Consider the following 16,608-nt stretch of genomic DNA (forward strand, 5'->3'; position numbering starts at 1 on the left):
GAGTATCAATTTCAAGAACTCCTTTCTTCTGAGGTATCCCATTGTTCACGAAATTCCTCTCAGAAGTGTACATGAATTGGTTGTTTGCAACCATGTCAATGAGTTCTTGAGCCTCTTCAGGCGTTTTCTTTAGGTGAATAGATCCACCTGCAAAATGGTCCAATGACATTTTCGAAAATTCAGAAAAACCATAATAGAATATATCTAATATGGTCCATTCTGAAAACATGTCAGATGGACATCTTTTGGTCAGCTGCTTGTATCTTTCCCAAGCTTCATAGAGGGATTCACCATCTTTTTGTTTGAAGGTTTGAACATCCACTCTTAGCTTGCTCAGCTTTTGAGGAGGAAAGAATTTATCCAAGAAGGCAGTGACCAGCTTATCCCAGGAGTCCAGGCTATCCTTGGGTTGTGAATCCAACCATATTCTAGCTCTGTCTCTTACAGCAAAAGGGAAAAGCATGAGTCTGTAGACTTCAGGATCAACTCCATTCGTCTTTACAGTCTCACAGATCTTCAAGAACTCTGTTAAAAACTGATAAGGATCTTCAGATGGAAGTCCATAAAACTTGCAGTTTTGTTGCATTAAGGCAACTAGCTGAGGTTTCAGCTCAAAGTTGTTGGCTCCAATGGCAGGAATGGAGATGCTTCTTCCATCAAACTTGGACGTTGGCTTTGTGAAGTCACCAAGCATTCTCCTTGCATTATTATTATTTTCGGCTGCCATCTCCTTCTCTTGTTCGAAAATTTCTGAAAGGTTGTTTCTGGATTGTTGTAACTTGGCTTCTCTTAATTTTCTCTTCAAGGTCCTTTCAGGTTCTGGATCAATTTCAACAAGAGTGCCTTTTTCCCTGTTCCTGCTCATATGAAAGAGAAGAAAACAAGAAAAGAAGAGGAATCCTCTATGTCACAGTGTAGAGATTCCTTTGTGTTAGTAGAAAAAGAGAGGGGGGAAGAGTGAAGAAGAATTCGGATTTTTAGATGAAGAGAGGTGAAGAGAAGTGTTAGTAATTAAATAATTAAATAGGATAAGAAAAGAGGAAGAGAATTCGAAAATAATTTTAAAAAAAGTTAGTGATTTTCGAAAATTAGAGATAGAATGTAATTAAAATTAAAATTTAAAATAATTAATTAATTAAAAAGAATTTTTGAAAAAGAAAGAGGTATTTTCGAAAATTGAAGAGGGAAAAGTAGTTAGGTGGTTTTGAAAAAGATAAGAGACAAACAAAAAGTTAGTTAGTTGATTGAAAAAGATATTGAAATTAAATTTTAAAAAGATAAGAAGAAAAGAAGTTAGATAAGATATTTTGAAATCAAATTTTGAAAAATATAAAATTTTGAAAAGGATAAGATAAAAAGATAAGATAAAAGTTTTAAGAAAAAGATATTTTGAAAAAGATTTAATTTTTAAAATGACTTCACTAACAAGAAACTACAATATAAGATTCTAGAATTTAAAGATTGAACCTTTCTTAACAAGAAAATAACAAACTTCAAATTTTTGAACCAATCACATTAATTGTTAGCTAATTTTCGAAAATTAGATATAAAAGATAAGAAAAAGATTTTTGAAAAATAATTTGAAAAAGATTTTTGAAATTTTTGAAAAATAGAAAAAAAATGAAAAAGATATGATTTTTAAAAAAGATTTTGAAAAGATAAGATTTTTAAAATTGAAATTTTGACTTGACATGTAAGAAACAACTAATTTTGAAAATTTTTGACCAAGTCAATCCCAAAATTTCGAAATTTTGGAGGGAAATAAGGAAAAGATATTTTTTTTATTTTTGAATTTTTAATTATGAGAGAGAAAAACAACAAAAATACTCAATGCATGAAATTTTTAGATCAAAACAATGAATGCATGCAAGAATGCTATGAATGTCAAGATGAACACCAAGAACACTTTGAAGATCATGATGAACATCAACAACATAGTTTTGAAAAATTTTTTGATGCAAAGAAAACATGCAAGACACCAAACTTAGAAATCTTTAATGCATGGACTCTAACAAATAAAAAATGCATATGAAAAACAACAAATAACACAAAACAAGAAATCATCAAGATCAAACAAGGGGACTTATCAAGAACAACTTGAAGATCATGAAGAACACTATGAATGCATGGGATTTTCGAAAAATGCAAGAAAAATTTTTAAAAGCATGCAATTGACACCAAACTTAAAAATTGACTCAAGACTCAAACAAGAAACACAAAATATTTTTTATTTTTATGATTTTATAATTTTTTTGGATTTTTATTAATTTTTTTTCGAAAATAAAGTTAGAAAAACGAAAAATAAAAGAAAAATTTTGAAAAAGATTTTTGAAAAGAAAATTACCTAATCTGAGCAACAAGATGAACCGTTAGTTGTCCACACTCGAACAATCCCCGGCAACGGCGCCAAAAACTTGGTGGACAAAATTGTGATTCTTAAAGTTGTACTCCTTGTACTTTTATGGAATTTGAAATTGGCACGTGTGGTCACAACTCCGTTCTACTTAACCAGCAAGTGTACTGGGTCATCCAAGTAATACCTTACGTGAGTAAGGGTCGATCCCACAGAGATTGTTGGTATGAAGCAAGCTATGGTCACCTTGTAAATCTCAGTTAGGCAGATTAAATTGGTTTATGGTTTCGAAAATTAATAAGAAAATAAAAAGGGATAGAAATACTTATGTAAATCAATAGTGGGAATTTCAGATAGGTGTATGGAGATGCTGTGTTCCTCTTGAAACTCTACTTCACTACTCGCTCTTCCTTCAATCCTTCTTACTCCTTTCCATGGCAAGCTGTATGTAGGGCATCACTATCATCAATGGCTACTTTCAATCCTCTCGGGAAAATGGTCCTATGCGCTGTCACTGCACGGCTAATCGTCTGGAGGCATCACCCTTGGTTGATAGCTACATCCCATCCTCTCAGTGAAAATGGTCCAAATGCTCTGTCACAGCACGGCTAATCATCTGTCGGTTCTCAATCAGGTTGGAATAGAATCCATTGATTCTTTTGCGTTTGTCATCACGCCCAGCCTTCAGGAGTTTGAAGCTCGTCACAGTCATTCAATACCGGAATCCTACTCGGAATACCACAGATAAGGTTAGACTTTCCGGATTCCCAGGATCCTACTCGGAATACCACAGACAAGGTTAGACTTTCTGGATCCCCATGAATGCTGCCATCCATCTAGCTTATACCACGAAGATTCTGTTGGGGAATCTAAGAGATATGCGTTCGGCCTAAGGTAGAACGGAAGTGGTTGTCAATCACGCGCGTTCATAGGTGAGAATGATGATGAGTGTCACGGATCATCACATTCATCAAAGTGTTGTGCAACGTATATCTTGGAATAAGAATAAGAGAGAATTGAATGAAAAGTAATAGTAATTGTATTGAAACTTGAGGTACAGCAGAGCTCCACACCCTTAATTTATGGTGTGCAGAAACTCCACCGTTGAAAGTACATAAGTAAAAGGTTCAGGCATGGCCGAATGGCCAGCCCCCTGAGTGATCAAGAGACCGAATAATCAAAGGCTAAACAGTCAAGAGATTAAACTGTCAAAAGATGTCTAATACAATAGTTAAATGTTCTATTTATAATAAACTAGCTCCTAGGGTTTACATGAGTAAGTAATTGATGCATAAATCCACTTCCGGGGCCCACTTGGTTGATCAATCCACGAGCTGAGGCTTCTCTTGGAGTTGAACTCCGAGTTATGACGTGTTTTGGGCGTTCAACTCCGGATCAAGACGTTTTTCTGGCGTTTAACTCCAGACAGCAGCATGTACTTGGCGTTCAACGCCAAGTTACGTCATCAATTTCCGAATAAAGTATGTACTATTATATATTTCTGGAAAGCTCTGGATGTCTACTTTCCAACGCCGTTGAGAGCGCGCCATTTGGAGTTCTTTAGCTCCAGAAAATCCATTTCGAGTGTAGGGAGGTCAGATTCCAACAACATCAGCAGTCCTTTTGTCAGCCTTTTTTAGAGTTTTGCTCAAGTCCCTCAATTTCAGCCAGAAATTACCTGAAATCACAGAAAAACACACAAACTCATAGTAAAGTCCAGAAATGTGAATTTAACATAAAAACTAATGAAAACATCCCTAAAAGTAGCTTGAACTTGCTAAAAACTACCTAAAAACAATGCCAAAAAGCGTATAAATTATCCGCTCATCATGCACATATTGAACTTGTTCCTGCTGTTGATCCTCTTGGTTCTCTTCATTCGATCCCCATCCAGTTGATGGTTAGCTTGTGACATTCACTGATGCAACTTGCAGGCTATCAATCCTCTTAGCCATTTCTTCAAATTATTGCTGAATTTGCTATTGCATCATCTTGTTTTGAGCTAGGATAGAATCCACTCCTTCCAACTCTAGCACTCCTTTTCTTTGTGATGGTTGGCATTGTCTCTGATGAGCAAAGAAATATTGATTGTTTGCCACCATATCAATAAGGTTTAGGGCCTCCTTTGCAGTCTTCATCAATTGTAAGGAGCCTCCTGCTGAGTGATCTAGTGCTTCTTGAGCCTTCAGAGTTAGTCCTTCATAGAAGTTTTGAAGCTTATCCCATTCATTGAACATGTCTGGTGGACATTTTCTGATCAAAGTCTTATATCTCTCTCAAGCCTTATAGAATGACTCTCCATTCATCTGAGTGAATGTTTGGACCTCTATTTTGAGTCTAATGATCCTTTGAGGAGGATAGAACTTGGCTAAGAACTTGTTCAGTAGATCTTCTCAAGTGTTGATGCTATCTCTTGGAAATGACTCCAACCATTGAGTAGCTTTGTCTCTGAGGGAAAATGGAAATAGCAACAACTTGTATATGTCAGGATGCACACCATTGGTTTTGACAGTATCACAAAATCCTCAGAAAAGTGGATAAGTGTTGGTTTGGATCTTCAAGTGGCCCTCCTCCATAGGAACAATTATTTTGCATGAGAGTGATGAGTTGAGACTTTAATTCAAAGTTGTTTGCATTGACATTGGGAGTAAGGATGCTACTCTCACAATGCCTTGGATTAGCAAATGTGTAGGAAGCCAAGACTCTCCTCTGTGGTTGACCATTGTTGTTGGTCACTCCCCCGGGTGGATTAGGTAGATTATCTTCCATCTTTTGATCCTCTTCCTCAGAATTTTCTTCACCAACAACACTTTTTCCTCTTGCCTCTCTTTTTAACCTCCTGAGAGTTCTTTCGTCTTGTTCACATAAGGTATAGGTCTCTCTTCTTACCTCTGTCATACAACCAAGACAACAAAAAACACACACAAAGCCAAAAAACCAGTAATAATGCACTCTATTGCTAGAGTGGGATCATGGTTAGCTTAAGCAAATATTCAAACAGTTAGTGTGTTAGGAAAAAAATTAAAGAAAAATAAAGAAAAAAAATGCTTAACCTAGACCACCACCTTACTTAATCATTGTCAATCTAATCAATCCCCGGCAACGGCGCCAAAAACTTGATGTGTGAAAACCGATCCAGCACAAAACTCACCGGCAAGTGTACCGGGTCGCATCAAGTAATAATAACACACATGAGTGAGGTCGATCCCACAGGGATTGAAGGTTTGAGCAATTTTAGTTAGGTGGTTGATTTAGTCAAGCAAACAAGTGTTGATTTGAGTGATTTGTATTCAACAGAAGCTAAATTGCATGAAATTTAAAAGGGAGAGGGATGATTGACTGTAAATTAAAGTGCAGGAGAATTAAAGAACTGAATCTTAAAGAACAAGTAATGTAAATGGCTGAAACTTAGATCGCAAGAAATGTAAATGGTAGAAGCTTAAAGTGCAAGAAATATAAAATTACAGGAAGAGTAAAAGGAATTGGGGCTGGAATTTCAAATTAAACAAGAGAACTCAAAGTGCAATCAATCAGAGAACTAGAATATGAATCAGAACATCAAGAAGATTAAATTGCAAAATCTAAAAGAACAAGTGAGGATCTCAGGGGATCAATGAGACTAGAAAACATGTCTAGATCTCAATTCCTTCCTTGATCCAATAGAAAATGAACTTGCAGAGAAATGTAAATGAAAGCAATAAAGGAAACTTAGATCCAAATCTCAATTCACTGAATTATGCAGAAAGTAAACAAAGATAAATCTCAGATCAAGAATGAAACAGAATTCCTTCAATTCTCAATCCAAGATTCAAAACGAAAAGTAAGAAATGTAGAAGAGAGAACAATGAAAAGTAAACTCATATCTAATTCCAACTCCCCAAATTCAAAGATGAAAAACTAAAAATGAGCCAAAAGTAAAACTAAAAATAATGACCAAATCTCCTTCCTAAATCAAACTAACTTCTATTTATACACTTTCTATATTTTATCTTTAATACTTGAATTGGGCTTTTGGCCTTGCTGAGATTGGGTCGAAGATGGCTTCAATTGATTGCTCTTGATCTTGAGAGGAGATCTGGGTGAGAATTGGATGCTGGTGCTTCAAGTTTGAGTCAACATTTGAGTGTCAACGTTGACTCAAACGCCATGTAAAAATAACCAGCAAAAAGGGAAGTTGTAGCTGTCACTGGCGTTTGACCCAATGTTGGAGGGCCAATGTCCGCCGATCCACGTGTACGCGTACCATGCGCTTCCACGCACACTGCCAAAAATGCTCATCCATGCATACGCGCATTGTGTGCTTGCGCGTGGATGCATGAATTCCATTTTTCCAATTTGAACCAGGGAAGGGTGACGTTGGCTTCAGCGTTGGACCTCCAACGTTCCTTCCAACGTTGGCACTGTTGCGCGTGCGCGTACTGTGCGCTTAAGCGTGCATTGATTTTTTCTCATGCACGCGTATGCGGCATTGGTCCGTGCGCGTCGATTCTACTTTTTCCAATTTCAATTCTGGGCTGAGCATTGCGGATGTTGGAGGCTACATTTGAGTTAATTTTGGACCCCCAACGTCATATTTTTTGACGCGTACGCGTGATCCACGCATACGCGTGAATGGTCATTTTGCCATTCCATGCGTGCGCGTGATGCACGCTTTCGTGAGGAAAACAATTTTTGTTTTTTTCACGCGTACGCGTCGCTCAAAATTTCCTTAGCTCTAGAATTGAATTCTTCATCACCACGTTGGGATTAACGTTGGATATCCAACGCTTCCTCAAACGTGACTATCAGCAAATTTATGTTCTGTTTCTCTTCTCCAAGTCTCTTTTCTTCAACCTTCCTCCATGTCTTTCCTTATCTGTTATCAACCAACAATTGCATCAAAGCTATGCTAAAATCATGAGGCTTCTTATTAATCTCAGCATATAAATAATCATAGAATAAAACCTCATGAAATTGCATCAAATTACTCATGGTTGAATGAATACAGACATACATGTATTTCTACCCAAATGGCTTACTTATAACTCAAGAAAGTGCATAAAAACTATCAAAAACAAAGAAAAAGGCTAGTAAAACTAGCCTAAGATGCCCTGGCATCAGGTACCTTTCGTTTTGTTAATTTCATCAAGTGAAGTTTTGGGTTCTAAAAATATTCAATTAATAAGCTTACTCAATGTGCTAAGTTCAAATATGCTTTCTGATTATTTTTCTCCTAAAAGTAGTATTTTTTATTATCATTCAATGAAACCTTAACTCCCAATTTAAACCTAGAGAAAGAAACATTTGATTTCCAAAACAAGGCATGTCCCATACTTGATTGAGTGCAACTTCTCATTCTTATTAAGTTCTTTTTGTTTATGCTTTTTGTTACCAAGTTGTGAGATGTATGTAGATAGCAGCCAATTTTGATAATCATGTTGATTCCCATGGACCTCACATCTCAATGTAAGCGGGATGACCCATCGCCCTTATGCCGCCACCGCTACCTCGACAGGCGGGATCCAACCGCCATCCCTGCCGGGCGCATAACGTCTCATAATCTCAATACAAAATTGTAGTGCAGTGGTTTTTCAGAAAATATTTTCAATACATCAGTGATTCCTCATCACACATTCGAGTTCTCGACTCATTTAAACCACTGTCAAATCACATTTTTATTCTGAACTCAATCGTTCCTCAATTCCAATCTCATATATCAAGCATTCATCACATACCATCGAGCCATCCTCAGTACACCCGAAACCTAGGCCTCCGTTTTCTAAGTTTCCCATATAATATCATCTAAATCCATTAAGTTCTTTCCCATGTTTTAAATGTCCAAAACTAAACCCAAGAGTCCTAAAATGGTGTTATAGAAGCTTGTTGGGAATGTAGAATAGTTGAAAACAAAGTAAAATTTTGAGAAACAGGGCATGTGCGTACGCATAGAGGTGTGCGTACGCACAGGTGTCAAAATTGTTAATGTCTGTTCACTCGCACAACCTGTGCCAGCGCCTCCAACAGACTGGCCTTCCCAACGTGTGCAAGTGCATAGGGTTGTGCATACGCACAGGTTGCAATTTCTCATTGGTGTGCGCACGCATAAGCTGTGCTAATGCTGCAAGCAGACTGCCTACCTCTGCGTGTGTGGACGCACAGGCCTGTGCGTGCGCACAGGTTAAAATTTCCGTAGAGGTGTAGATCATTGGGAGGCTGGCCTCACGGCCATGCCTAGACCTTGTTCTTATGTATTTTCAACGGTAGAGTTTCTACACACCATAGATTAAGGTGTGGAGCTCTGCTGTACCTCGAGTATTAATGCAATTACTATTGTTCTTCTATTCAATTCCGCTTGTTCTTTGTCCAAGATATCACTTGTTCTTCAACTTGATGAATGTGATGATCCGTGACACTCATCATCATTCTCACCTATGAACAAGGTGACTGACAACCATTCTTGTTCTACAAGCATTCGAGGCCCTAGTGTTTATCTCTTGGATTTCTGATTGCATGATGCATGGTTGATCGCCTGACAACCGAGTGCTCGCCTGACAAACGAGCCAGCCATTCCGTGAGATCAGAGTCTTCGTGGTATAGGCAAGAACTGATGGCGGCATTCAAAAGAATCCGGAAGGTCTAACCTTGTCTGTGGTATTCTGAGTAGGATTCAATGATTGAATGACTGTGACGTGCTTCAAACTCCAAAAGGCGGGGCGTTAGTGACAGATGCAAAAGAATCACTGGATTCTATTCCGGCCGGACCGAGAACCGACAGATGATTAGCCTATGCTGTGACAGAGTATCAGGGACGTATTTTCACTGAGAGGATGGGAGGTAGCCATTGACAACGGTGAAACCCTACACAAGCTTGCCATGGAAAGGAGTAAGAAGGATTGGATGAAGGAAGTAGGAAAGCAGAGAGACAGAAGGGAAGGCATCTTCATACGGCTATGGTCACCTTGTAAATCTCAGTCAGGCAGACTCATGCCGTGGAAGGTACACAAGAAACGTGTAAAAAATGTCATGAGGTCATAAGGTACGGATACAATGTCAAAAGATCCTATAAATAGTAAACTAGTATCCTAAGGTTTACAGAAATGAGTAAATGACAGAAAAATCCACTTCCGGGCCCACTTGGTGTGTGCTTGGGCTAAGCAATGAAGTAATTTCGTGTAGAGACCTTTTCTGGAGTTAAACGCCAGCTTTCATGCCATTTTGGGCGTTTAACTCCAAGTTTTATGCCAGTTCCGGCGTTTAACGCTGGAATTTCTGATGCTGATTTGCTACGCCGGTTTGGGCCATAAAATCTTGGGCAAAGTATGGACTATCATATATTGCTGGAAAGCCCAGGATGTCTACTTTCCAATGCCGTTAAGAGCGCGCCAATTGGGCTTCTGTAGCTCAAGAAAATCCACTTCGAGTGCAGGGAGGTCAGAATCCAACAGCATCTGCAGTCCTTTTCAGTCTCTGGATCAGATTTTTGCTCGGAACCTTCAATTTCAGCCAGAAAATACCTGAAATCATAGAAAAACACACAAACTCATAGTAAAGTCCAGAAAAGTGAATTTTAACTAAAAACTAATAAAAATATAATAAAAACTAACTAAAAGATACTAAGAACATACTAAAAACAATGCCAAAAAGCGTATAAATTATCCGCTCATCAGGTGTGTGTGCGCATAAACCAGAAATCACAAAATTCTGCAACCTTGCAGAATTTCAGATTTTCAACACCAACTTTGAATGATCATAACTTCCTTTAAAAAACTCCAAATTTTGCAAACTTTACATTGTTTTAAAGGATTTTAAATGAACTTTAATTCTAAACAAATTTCAATCAATTTTAAAAACTGAGCCAAAAGTTATGATTAGACAAAATTTACCAAAAACCAACTTTTACCAAAACCCACAATTTCTTGTAAAACACAACCAAATCCAAACCAACCCAATCCAAACTCCAATTCTCATCAAAATCAACCCTTTATGTCATATTACACGAAGCTTACCACATTTTCCTTCACCTTTCCTCATCCTCAACCTCAACCTCAACATATCACATTATATCAAACCTCATTAACATTTTTCCAACTACATTACCAATTCATCAACATCAATATCACATATATCAACACAATTCACTTATCAACTTCACAAATCATTCATCCTCATCATATCATTATCAATCATCATAATCAAACTCAACAATCATCAATTCATCATAAATTATCACATACCATCATTCAACAACTCAACAACCATTCAAATCCAAACCTATCCAATAGGTCACTAGCCTAAGTATCCATGAATATTATATACTATATAGACCCGAAACCATATCTTGGCCAATTTCCAATATGTTCAAAACTCAAAATTGAGCACCAAATGAGCTTTCAACCATAATCCAACCACCAATGTAACTCCAATAAGCACCAACAAGCTCCAAACACACAATAATCAAGCTATATACATATAAATCACCACAAATCAACCTAGGGCTCAACATAAACATAATCCCACCAAGGTTCAAGAGCTCTTACCTTTCCCAATAGCTTTGGAAGCCAAAACCCAATGCTAAGCAAGGATTAGAGTGAACCTAAACACCCAAAAATCATAAATTCTCACTTAATCAAAACCTTAAAACTCAAAATTTTGAGGAGAAGAACTGAGAGGGATTCGAGCTTTCCTTACCAGTTTCTTATTTGGGTTTTGTAGAGCTCTCCATAAGGAATGCGTAGCCACAAACGGTGCAGTGATCGAAGCTCTGTAGCTCAAGATATGAGCTTGAGATGATGATGATGAATAGTGCTCAAGGGTTCTCTTCTTCCCCTTCTCTTTTAGCTGGGTGTGTGTGTGTTTGAGTGTGGTTTCTGTTGATTGGTTCATTAAATGAACCTTATATATGTTGGGTGGTGCACGAAATTGTGATCACTACAACTTCGCACAACTAACCAGCAAGTGTACTGGGTCGTCCAAGTAATAAACCTTACGCGAGTAAAGGTCGATCCCACAGAGATTGTTGGTATGAAGCAAGCTATGGTCACCTTGTAAATCTTAGTCAGGCAGACTCAAATGGGTATAGATGATGAATGAAACATAAAGATAAAGATAGAGATACTTATGTATATCATTGGTGAGAGCTTCAGATAAGCGTATGAAGATGCTTTGTCCCTTCCGTCTCTCTACTTTCCTACTGTCTTCATCCAATCCTTCTTACTCCTTTCCATGGCAAGCTTATGTAAGGGTTTCACCGTTGTCAGTGGCTACCTCCCATCCTCTCAGTGGAAATGTTCAACGCACCCTATCACGGCACGGCTATCCATCTGTCGGTTCTCAATCAGGCCGGAATAGAATCCAATGATTCTTTTGCGTCTGTCACTAACGCCCCGCCCTCAGGAGTTTGAAGCACGTCACAGTCATTCAATCATTGAATCCTACTCAGAATACCACAGACAAGGTTAGACCTTCCGGATTCTCTTGAATGCCGCCATCAGTTCTTGCCTATACCACGAAGACTCTGATCTCACGGAATGGCTGGCTCGTTTGTCAGGCGAGCGCTCGGTTGTCAGGCGATCAACCATGCATCGTGTATCAGGAATCCAAGAGATATTCACTCAATCTAAGGTAGAACGGAGGTGGTTGTCAGTCACACGTTCATAGGTGAGAATGATGATGAGTGTCACGGATCATCACATTCATCAAGTTGAAGAACAAGTGATATCTTGGAACAAGAACAAGCTGAATTGAATAGAAGAACAATAGTAATTGCATTAATACTCGAGGTACAGCAGAGCTCCACACCTTAATCTATGGTGTGTAGAAACTCCACCATTGAAAATACATAAGAACAAGGTCTAGGCATGGCCGAATGGCCAGCCTCCCAAAGTGATCAAAAGATCTAAAGATCAAATGATTCCAAAGATCAGAAGATGAAAATACAGTAGTAAAAGGTCCTATATATAGAGAACTAGTAGCCTAGGGTGTATAGAGATGAGTAAATGACATAAAAATCCACTTCTGGGCCCACTTGGTGTGTGCTTGGGCTGAACAATGAAGCATTTTCGTGTAGAGACTCTTCTTGGAGTTAAACGCCAGCTTTTGTGCCAGTTTGGGCGTTTAACTCCCACTTAGGTGCCAGTTCCGGCGTTTAACGCTGGGAATTCTGAGGGTGACTTTGAACGCCGGTTTGGGCCATCAAATCTTGGGCAAAGTATGGACTATTATATATTGCTGGAAAGCTCAGGATGTCTACTTTCCAACGTCGTTGAGAGCGCGCCAATTGGGCTTCTGTAGCTCCAGAAAATCCACTTTGAGTGCAGGGAGGTCAGAATCCAACAGCATATGCAGTCCTTTTCAGTCTCTGAATCAGATTTTTGCTCAGGTCCCTCAATTTCAGCCAGAAAATACCTGAAATCACAGAAAAACACACAAACTCATAGTAAAGTCCAGAAAAGTGAATTTTAACTAAAAACTAATAAAAATATACTAAAAATTAACTAAATCATACTAAAAACATACTAAAAACAATGCCAAAAAGCGTACAAATTATCCGCTCATCACAACACCAAACTTAAATTGTTGCTTGTCCTCAAGCAACTGAAAATCAAATAAGATAAAAAGAAGAGAATATGCAATGAATTCCAAAAACATCTATGAAGATCAATATTAATTAGATGAGCGGGGCTTTTAGCTTTTTGCCTCTGAATAGTTTTGGCATCTCACTCTATCCTTTGAAATTCAGAATGATTGGCTTCTTTAGGAACTCAGAATCCAGATAGTGTTATTGATTCTCCTAGCTAAGTATGATGATTCTTGAACACAGCTACTTATTGAGTCTTGGCTGTGGCCCAAAGCACTCTGTCTTCCAGTATTACCACCGGATACATACATGCCACAGACACATAATTGGGTGAACCTTTTTAGATTGTGACTCAGCTTTGCTAAAGTCCCCAACTAGAGGTGTCCAGGGTTCTTAAGCACACTCTTTTTGCCTTGGATCACAACTTTATTCCTTTCTTTTTCTTTCTTTTTCCCTTTCTTCTTTTTTTTTCGTTTTTTTTTAATCACTACTTTTTCTTGCTTCAAGAATCATTTTAATGATTTTTCAGATCCTCAGTAACATGTCTCCTTTTTCATCATTCTTTCAAGAGCCAACATTCATGAACCACAAATTCAAAAGACATATGCACTGTTTAAGCATACATTCAGAAAACAAAAGTATTGCCACCACATCAAAATAATTAAACTGTTATAAAATTCAAAATTCATGCAATTCTTATCTTTTTCAATTAAGAACATTTTTCATTTAAGAGAGGTGATGGATTCATAGGACATTCATAAATTTTAGGCATAGACACTAATGATCACAAGACACAAACATAGATAAACATAAGCACTAAAATTCGAAAAACAGGAAAATAAAGAACAAGGAGATTAAAGAACGGGTCCACCTTAGTGATGGCGGCTTGTTCTTCCTCTTGAAGGTCTTATGGAGTGCTTGAGCTCCTCAATGTCTCTTCCTTGTCTTTGTTGCTCCTCTCTCATGATTCTTTGATCTTCTCTAATTTCATGGAGGAGGATGGAATGTTCTTGGTGCTCCACCCTTAGTTGTCCCATGTTGGAACTCAATTCTCCTAGGGAGGTATTAATTTGCTCCCAATAGTCTTGTGGAGGAAAGTGCATCCCTTGAGGAATCTCAGGGATCTCATGATGAGTGGGGTCTCTTGTTTGCTCCATCCTCTTCTTAGTAATGGGCTTGTCCTCATCAATGGGGATGTCTCCCTCTATGTCAACTCCAACTGAATAGCAGAGGTGACAAATGAGATGAGGAAAGGCTAACCTTGCCAAGGTAGAGGACTTGTCCGCCACCTTATAGAGTTCTTGGGCTATAACCTCATGAACTTCTACTTCTTCTCCAATCATGATGCTATGAATCATGATGGCCCGGTCTAGAGTAACTTCGGACCAGTTGCTAGTGGGAATGATTGAGCGTTGGATAAACTCCAACCATCCTCTAGCCACGGGCTTGAGGTCATGCCTTCTTAGTTGAACCGGTTTTCCTCTTGAATCTCTCTTCCATTGGGCGCCCTCTTCACAAATGTCAGTGAGGACTTAGTCCAACCTTTGATCAAAGTTGGCCCTTCTTGTGTAAGGATGTTCATCTCCTTGCATCATGGGCAAGTTGAATGCCAACCTCACATTTTCCGGACTAAAATCTAAGTATTTCCCCCGAACCATTGTAAGCCAATTCTTTGGGTTCGGGTTCACACTTTGATCATGGCTCTTGGTGATCCATGCATTGGCATAGAACTCTTGAACCATTAAGATTCCGACTTGTTGAATGGGGTTGGTAAGAACTTCCCAACCTCTTCTTCGGATCTCATGTCGGATCTCCGGATATTCACTCTTTTTGAGTGAAAAAGGGACCTCGGGGATCACCTTCTTCAAGGCCACAACTTCATAGAAGTGGTCTTGATGCACCCTTGAGATGAATCTCTCCATCTCCCATGACTCGGAGGTGGAAGCTTTTGCCTTCCCTTTCCTTTTTCTAGAGGTTTCTCCGGCCTTGGATGCCATAAATGGTTATGGAAAAACAAAAAGCAATGCTTTTACCACACCAAACTTAAAAGGTTTGCTCGTCCTCGAGCAAAAGAAGAAAGAAGAGAGTAGAAGAAGAAGAAATGAGGAAGAAGGGAATGGCTTTGTGTTCGGCCAAAGAGGGGGAGAAGTGGTGTTTAGGTTGTGTGAAAATGAAGGAGTGAAGAAGGGTTTATATAGGAGAGGGGGGCTCATGGTTCGGTCATGTATGGGTGGGTTTGGGAGGGAAAGTGGTTTGAATTTGAAGGGTGAGGTAGGTGGGGTTTTATGAAGGATGGATGTGAGTGGTGAAGAGAAAGATGGGATTTGATAGGTAAAGTTTTTTTTGGGGAAGAGGTATTGAGGTGATTGGTGAATGGGTGAAGAAGAAAGAGGGTGGTGGGGTTGGTGGGGATCCTGTGGGGTCCACAGATCCTGAGGTGTCAAGGAAAAGTCATCCCTACACCAAATGGCATGCAAAAATGCATTTTGAGTCAATTCTGGCGTTAAATGCCGGGCTGGTGCCCATTTCTGGCATTTAACGCCAGGTTCTTGCCCTTTCCTGGCGTTTAACGCCAGTCTGGTGCCCCTTTCTGGCGTTAAACGCCCAGAATGGTGCCAGACTGGGCGTTAAACGCCCAACTGCTAGCCTCACTGGCGTTTAAACGCCAGCAACATCTTCCTCCAGGGTGTGCTGTTTTTCTTTCTGTTTTCATTCTGTTTTTGCTTTTTTAATTGTTTTTGTGACTTCTCATGATCATCAACCTACAGAAAACATAAAATAACAAAGGAAAATAGGTAAAATATAACATTGGGTTGCCTCCCAACAAGCGCTTCTTTAATGTCAGTAGCTTGATAGAGGGCTCTCATGGAGCCTCACAAATGCTCAGAGCAATGTTGGAACCTCCCAACACCAAACTTAGAGTTTGAATGTAGGGGTTCAACACCAAACTTAGAGTTTGGTTGTGGCCTCCCAACACCAAACTTAGAGTTTGACTGTGGGGGCTCTGTTTGACTCTGATTTGAGAGAAGCTCTTCATGCTTCCTCTCCATGGTGACAGAGGGATATCCTTGAGCCTTAAACACAAAGGATTCTTCATTCACTTGAATGATCAATTCACCTCTGTCCACATCAATCACAGCTTTTGCTGTGGCTAGGAAGGGTCTGCCAAGGATGATGGATTCATCCATGCACTTCCCAGTCTCTAGGACTATGAAATCAGTAGGGATGTAATGGTCTTCAACTTTTACCAGATCATCCTCTACAAGTCCATAAGCTTGTTTTCTTGAGTTGTCTGCCATCTCTAGTGAGATTCTTGCAGCTTGTACCTCAAAGATCCCTAGCTTCTCCATTACAGAGAGAGGCATGAGGTTTACACTTGACCCTAAGTCACACAGAGCCTTCTTGAAGGTCATGGTGCCTATGGTACAAGGTATTGAAAACTTCCCAGGATCTTATCTCTTTTGAGGTAATTTCTGCCTAGACAAGTCATCCAGTTCTTTGGTGAGCAAAGGGGGTTCATCCTCCCAAGTCTCATTTCCAAATAACTTGTCATTTAGCTTCATGATTGCTCCAAGGTATTTAGCAACTTGCTCTTCAGTGACATACTCATCCTCTTCAGAGGAGGAATACTCATCAGAGCTTATGAAAGGCAAAAGTAAGTCCAATGGAATCTCTATGGTCTCATTTTGAGCCTCATATT

Source organism: Arachis stenosperma, chromosome 7 (genome assembly GCF_014773155.1).
Source record: "Arachis stenosperma cultivar V10309 chromosome 7, arast.V10309.gnm1.PFL2, whole genome shotgun sequence".
NCBI classification, from domain to species: Eukaryota; Viridiplantae; Streptophyta; class Magnoliopsida; order Fabales; family Fabaceae; genus Arachis; species Arachis stenosperma.